This window comes from Sebastes fasciatus (assembly GCF_043250625.1).
Source record: "Sebastes fasciatus isolate fSebFas1 chromosome 11 unlocalized genomic scaffold, fSebFas1.pri SUPER_11_unloc_1, whole genome shotgun sequence".
In the NCBI taxonomy this organism is placed as follows: domain Eukaryota; kingdom Metazoa; phylum Chordata; class Actinopteri; order Perciformes; family Sebastidae; genus Sebastes; species Sebastes fasciatus.
The window spans coordinates 10209-16884 of NW_027428119.1; the positions used below are offsets into that span (position 1 = coordinate 10209).

Here is a 6676-nt window from a genome sequence, read left to right on the forward strand (position 1 = left end):
TCAAAATAATGACTTAATACCTCAAAATAATGAGTTAGTATTTCAAAATAATGACTTAGTATCTCAAAATAATGAGTTAGTATTTCAAAATAATGACTTAGTATTTCAAAATAATGACTTAATACCTCAAAATAATGAGTTAGTATTTCAAAATAATGACTTAGTATTTTCAAATGACTTAGTAGCTCAATAAGTACCACAATAAATCATAAAAAAAATCATAAAATCAATAAACATCACAGACAATCATAAAACATCAGAAAATAATCAGAAAAGTCATAGAAAATAAATAGAAAAGTCAGAAAATAATCAGAAACAATTCTAAAAATTTCCAAAAAATCATTAAAACATCAGAAAACATCCCATAATGATCAGAAAAGTCATAATAGAAGGAACGCTTCACGAATTTGCGTGTCATCCTTGCGCAGGGGCCATGCTAATCTTCTCTGTATCGTTCCAATTTTAGAATATGCATTACCGAAGTAAATGCAATAGGAGGAAGATCCTGAGATGTTTTTATAGGCACTAGTCCTTTACGGGACCAGACTGAGGGTCTGGAGGACAGACGAGACTCTACTGGCTTCTAGTAAATACATGTGAACAGTAGAGACAGGTCTGGGGGCTGTGCTGGTGGTTAGGTACCTTAACTAAACCATAATGGCTCTCCAGCTCTGGTCTGGATTAGTCTGAGGTGGTACGAGTTCAAGCTGAGCCTGTGAGTGTTCCAGAGGCATGCTGGGAGATTTAGACAGGCTGGGGTGACGTCAGCCGTTGAGGATTGGATGCCTGAAGGCGCGAGAACAAAAGGCTGACTCGACGCCCCTCCTCCAGGAGGACTCTGACCCCCCTCCAGACCCTCAGGGGTTAGCGGGGGCTGGTAGAGCCACACTGTGAGAGACGGGCGGGGGGGGTAGAGAGAAAGCAGGAACCGGTCTGATCCGGTCTGGATTACATCATCCTGCCGCCTTCGAGCCGGAAGAGACGAGGAGGACGCTCGCAGCAGAGAAAGCTCCTGGACGTCTGGAACCTGCTTCACAATAAGAAAACAGACCCAGGAGACTGATTTGGACCTGAACCAGGACCTGGACACACTCTGACCCTGCTGCTATGTGGATTAAAACAGCCTGCATGTCCTGCTCTTTGTCCTGCTGCTGAATGCCTCTGAAGTGGCTCCTATCTGGACTCAGTCTACAGCGGTTCTGGTCTAGTCGTGCTGTGTTTGCTGCTTGTGAACATTAAACGTGTTGATGTGAGAGTCTGACGGATCCAATCACACTTTAATCTCTTTATTTCACCAGTTAAACTGCTGCTTAGAAGCAGGAAGAGAACCCTTCTGTCTGCCTCTGGCTTCTATTCAAACATACCAGCTGCAGTTCACCGACCCGCCACCGGGTGTCGCTGTCGGACCGCTCTACATGGGGCGTTCAAGGGCGCCGCGGAAGCGTCGGACTCCAAAGAACTGAAAGAGAAGAGAGAAAGAACCCAATTAGCAGTCACAGAACACCAAGAACATAGTAAAATAGTACATTAACTTGACTTATTGTCCACATAATGAGCTCCATGAGCGTTTCTGTGATAACAGGCCCCACTGACTCACGTTAGTCTCAGCAGAAACAGCCCGTTCTCACGTTGACACAAACACATCCACCAGACTCACTGATACATTCTTTCACTTTAGTGAAAAACGTTCACAACTCCACAAATATGACTCGGAACATCAATCCGGTTTGTTTATTAAAGCCCATTGATAAATTCGGCATACATAACGGTTCACTATTTCAGCTTCATTTAGACTTTTAAACCAGTTCTTAAGTGTTCCCACGAGCAGCTAGCGAAGCAGCAGAGGACTTGTGAGAGTTAAAACTGCATTAAACTCTGCTGAACTTACATGCTTTATGTGCCGAACTGAGCAGAACACCGTCAAGTTTCGTCAAATATATTTATATTTGTGAAGAAGAAAAAGTGTGTTATGTCTCGTGAATCACATATGCTCACATTTTAAACGGAGTCTGGCTCAGGAGGAGTGATTCTCTGATTCTACTGCGACCACCTGCTCTCGCTGTTCTGATCATTAATTAAACTAACCGAGCAGGAGAAACTCTACCGCTCTTAAATTCATTCTTATTGACATCATTTACAAGCAGAATTCATCAAATCATGCTAAAGAGTCGTATGAACTCTGTTAAAGTTTTACAGGGAGAGGTTGTCGTGTGCATATAACCAATAATACCTTAATTTAGCTCATCTGTTGTCGGAGTCTGGCTCCAGAAGCTGCTCTCCTCTGAGGCGCCACTCATCCCCTGTCAATTACCTGCAGAGGGGGCGGGGCTTCTTCTTCTTCTTCTTCTTCTTCTTCTTCTTCTCTTCCTAATGTGTGTAGCGTCGCTGTGCTGTGACAACCTGCTGTCAGCTCTGTGATGGTGATGCATCTTCATCTTCATCTTCATCTTCATCTTCATCTTCATCTTCATCTTCCAGTTTATTTAACTTCAGGAGGAGGAAGAGGAGGATCTACTCTTCATCCTTCAGGTCATCACAAACATCAACACATCTGGACACAGCTGGTTTCAGGAGATGAAACTCTGTAGTCACTGTTCCCTTTGATTATTATTATTTTTATTATTATAATTAACATTATTATTATTATTATTAATGCTATTATTATCATTATTATTATTAATTATATTATTATTGTTAATACTATTGTTATTATTATTATTATTATTATTGTTAATGCTATTGTTATTATTATTATTAATATTATTATTATTATTATCATTATTATTAATACTATTATTAGTAGTAGTAGTAGTATTAGTATCTAGATTACTTTTAATATCTGAGATAATATTTTCAGATTGTTGTCTTTGACCCAGTGAAGTGCTGAAGAAGATAATACAGAAATACATCATATTTAATAATATAAAGGACAACAAGAAATACATTCATAAACATTTATTAACATTTATTATTAGAAATAGTTTTTCTAAATCAATAAGAAATGCATTAAAACTTAATTATAAAGTAAATAAATACATTTTAAAAGTGATGTCTCGTAAACGGGAGATTTTGGGTTCAAATCCCAACAGTGCCTCACACAGGACAGCAGTCTGTGGACTTTAACAGTAGAAAAAAGATTCAGGACATGATGTGACATATTTCTGGAAAACATTGTCTCATTTGGAAACAATGGAAGAGAGAACGGAACACCAACAAGAGGAGGTGCGGTAGTACTGTAGTCTGGTAGTTATAGTTTATGCTATATAATATAGTTTAATTTATATTAAGATGTATTTACAAAAATGTACTGTGATTTCACATTGTAACACCCATGATGACCTCATGTTCTTTGTTCTCAAATAAAAAAAGAGTTTAAAAAAAAAAGAAAGAAAGTAAGCAGTAAAGCTGGGGACACACCAAGCCAACATCAGGGACGCTGACCAGCAAGTCCGCTGCAACAGCTAGCGACAGCAGCAGGTCTTGAACCGGCTGACCCAGGAGTTGTACAGGCAAACGCTGGTTGAAGACTACACAGAGGCCAGGGGGTACACTGGTAAGGGTTAACTCTCTGAAACTCTCCCTCATACAAACACACAGAGAGATTTGGTTAAATTCACGTTTATGTATTGATTACCTATCAGCTCAATCCAACCACCAGCCGGATCAGGACCTGGGGGGAGATCCTGATGTACCTGACGGCATCGAGCTGGAGGAGGAGGAGGAGGAGGAGGAGGAGAAGGAGGAAGAGGAGGAGGGCCAACTTGTTGATTAGGGCTTTGGAAAGGAGCTGCTCTACACCAATGCAACTCTCCACTCCTCTGAGACAGTGGTCCAGCCTCCTCCAGCTGCCTCCCAAAGCGCCCCGGTCCAGCAGGACCCAGTCCAGGAGGACCCAGGACAGCAGGAGCCAGCCACTCCAGACCGCGGTGATGTGAGTACTTTAGAGACTGGTCTGACCTGCTGTTATTCTTAATAACTGTAGTCTTGTGAAGCACGTTGTGACTAACTTCCCTTCCTTCACTGATGTTGATCCTCCTGTTCTCTCCCTGTTTTCTCCAGAGCTGCTCCAGGCCTGGAGGTACAACAGCTGAGGGTTACGAAGATGTGGTGAGGCTGGCTGACAGCCTGGTGGAGCTGCGCCACTACATGTTCGCAACCCACGCCAAGGCTCAGGAGATCGTGGCCTTGTGGCAGAAGCTGCCTGCCCAGGACAAGCAGGCTCTTGACTTCCCCGCTCGGCACAGGGACAAGCAACCGACGGGGAAATACAAGGTGTCCTACAGAAGGACCACGACCTGCGTCGGTTTTGACAGCCTTAGACGGTGAGCCAAAAACCAAACTGAATATATAAACTATATCTCAGTGTTCACTAGGAGCTGGCTGTGGAGACGTGTTACTGATAAGCTGATTGGTGTCCGTCACGTGTGCGTACGGATACGACATCGGCCTCGGCCAGTGGCCCAGCACCAGCAGGGTAGTGGAGGCCATTTGTGTCCGGCTGTGCTGGGAGCACCTGGAGGGCCGGGTTGGGGGCAGGAGGAGCAACCGCTGGACGCTCGTCCTGAGCGATTACACCATAAAAAGAGAAATGTCATCACAAACGAGGACATTATGACTCCCACCCGGCTCCAGCTTTTCAAGATTAACCAGAGGACACTGACTCAGTGGTGAGTTCTCCCCACTATCATGTCCTCCTGAGGTTACAGCCTGTCTGCTACAGGTGGGACATCACTTCTCTCTCTCTCTCTCTCTCTCTCTCTCTCTCTCTCTCTCTCTCTCTCTCTCTCTCTCTCTCTCACACACACACAGGTACAATCAGAGGGGGAAGGCGATTGAGCTGAGGATGCTAGAGCAGTACATCCCGGCATCCATCGTGTCCATGGATGCCTCCAGCCTGCTGCCCCATGCCAGGCCGCTGCTGGGGACTCCACAGAAGCGTTACGACCCCCTGGCCTACGAGGACCCTGAGAACACCACAGGTCAGGGGGTCGTCGGGCAGAGAGAGGTGCATCCTCCCTCTCCTCCCTCCACCACCACCAGCAGCAGTAGCCACCACCAGCCGCCACCACCACCAGCAGCAGCCACCTCCGCCGCCTCCTCTCTGCCTCCACCAAACCCCCCCCCCTCATCTTCGCTCCACCGGTGTATTTTATCCGGCCGCTGCCCCCCCAACCCCAACCTCTTCCTCCTCTCCCAACCCAACCACCCAGACCTCCCGACAGACCTACATACATTCTTCCCACCCCTCAGCCCACCACCTGGTCCCAGCCAGCACCACATCCTCTCCCTGTCCCCGTCTCCACGGCCTGGAGACGAGGAAAGAGGGAGATGGAGAGGAGAGAGGAGGAGAGGAGAACAGGACTTAATCCTCCTCCCAAAAAGAGGGCCACATTTGTGGTTAAGTGCAGCCTCTGTGGGAAACGCTGGACCGCCGAGTTTGGCCACCGCTGCAAGCCAGACAAGACATTATGATGTTGATTTGTAAAAAGTCTGAATTCATGCTGTGTCAGGTCTGTTCGCAACACAACAAGCAAACAGCTGTTAAAATGCTTGTTTTCTGAATAGAGTTCTGATGAATCAGTGCCATGCTATGCAGCTGCTCATAAACTTTGACATAAACTTTAGTGAAGTATTTATATATTGTTACACACCACTTATATGATGAATGCACATGCTTTAATAAAACACTTAAATACGTTTAACCTCACAGACTGTATGTCATGCTAATGTGGCACACCTGAGACAGTGTGGCCACATTTCAGTGATAATATGGTATGTGATGATTTGACTTATTATTTTGGATCATTATTTGCATTTATGTTAGGACCTTTATTTATTTTCTTACATTAATGGAGTAATGATACGGTTTTAAAAATGAAGTAGTGAGGCGGAACGTTTGTGTTCACTTCAGTTGCTCCGGGGAACTTCTTTCCTCAGAAGCAATCTGGCGGGAAAACGAGATGCACCGTGTCCTCATTGCTACTCTTCTACCTGCTTAATACAGGTAACATTTCTGCTACGGTGACACTCATCCCTGGGACCCGTAACACTAACACCTTTTCACCTTGTATAAATGCATAATATACTGACCCTTGTGTGAAGGATTGACAGAAGAGGACTTGAAAGAGCGTGCTACATGGATGAGTGAAGCGATTCACTGTCCCATGTGGAGAAACGCTCAAAGCGTTCCGGACCAAGTTTTCTGTCTTTCACGCTGGTTGAAGATGTGGTGACTTGGAGCTGAAGGCAAACCTCAGTATCTATCTCTGGACTTACCAGCTTCTCTTTGAGGTGAATGTGGTTTTCGCAAGGTGTAAAGACGGAAGGCCTGCCATACTCTAACACACTGTTTTTTAAACATTGCACCCTAGGCATATGAGAGCTGCCCAAACACACTTCGCCTACCAGAACCCACCCCAGGTCCAGCTTGAGGGCAAAGGGAGCATTGTGACGCCCATTCACTCGCTTCCTCACCTTGTGGACTCTCAAGATGTCACGACTTAGCAGCAGGAGGATTTGAGCTTTCTCGTCTAGTTCTGGGATCTTCAAGGCGATAGACTTCAGGTGTGGATGGTGACGGGCTGCCTGGTGTTTAGGTATCTCAGATCTGTTATCTGGTATTTCGTCACATTCTATCAGTGTCGGAAGTGACAGACTGACTCCACCATGTACAGGC

General features: G+C 45.2%; 1 long non-coding RNA gene and 1 other non-coding gene across 2 annotated transcripts; both read right to left on the bottom strand.

Annotated features, from left to right (window-relative positions):
- Positions 1 to 383: 383 nt before the first annotated feature.
- Positions 384 to 490, bottom strand: LOC141763500 (U6 spliceosomal RNA). The gene has a single exon (XR_012593084.1). It is a non-coding gene; the product is annotated as a U6 spliceosomal RNA (small nuclear RNA).
- LOC141763499 (uncharacterized) lies at positions 385 to 1832 on the bottom strand. The gene is made up of 2 exons (XR_012593083.1): positions 1365 to 1832; positions 385 to 1030 (listed from the first exon to the last, which is right to left on the bottom strand). It is a non-coding gene; the product is annotated as an uncharacterized LOC141763499 (long non-coding RNA).
- Positions 1833 to 6676: the final 4844 nt, after the last annotated feature.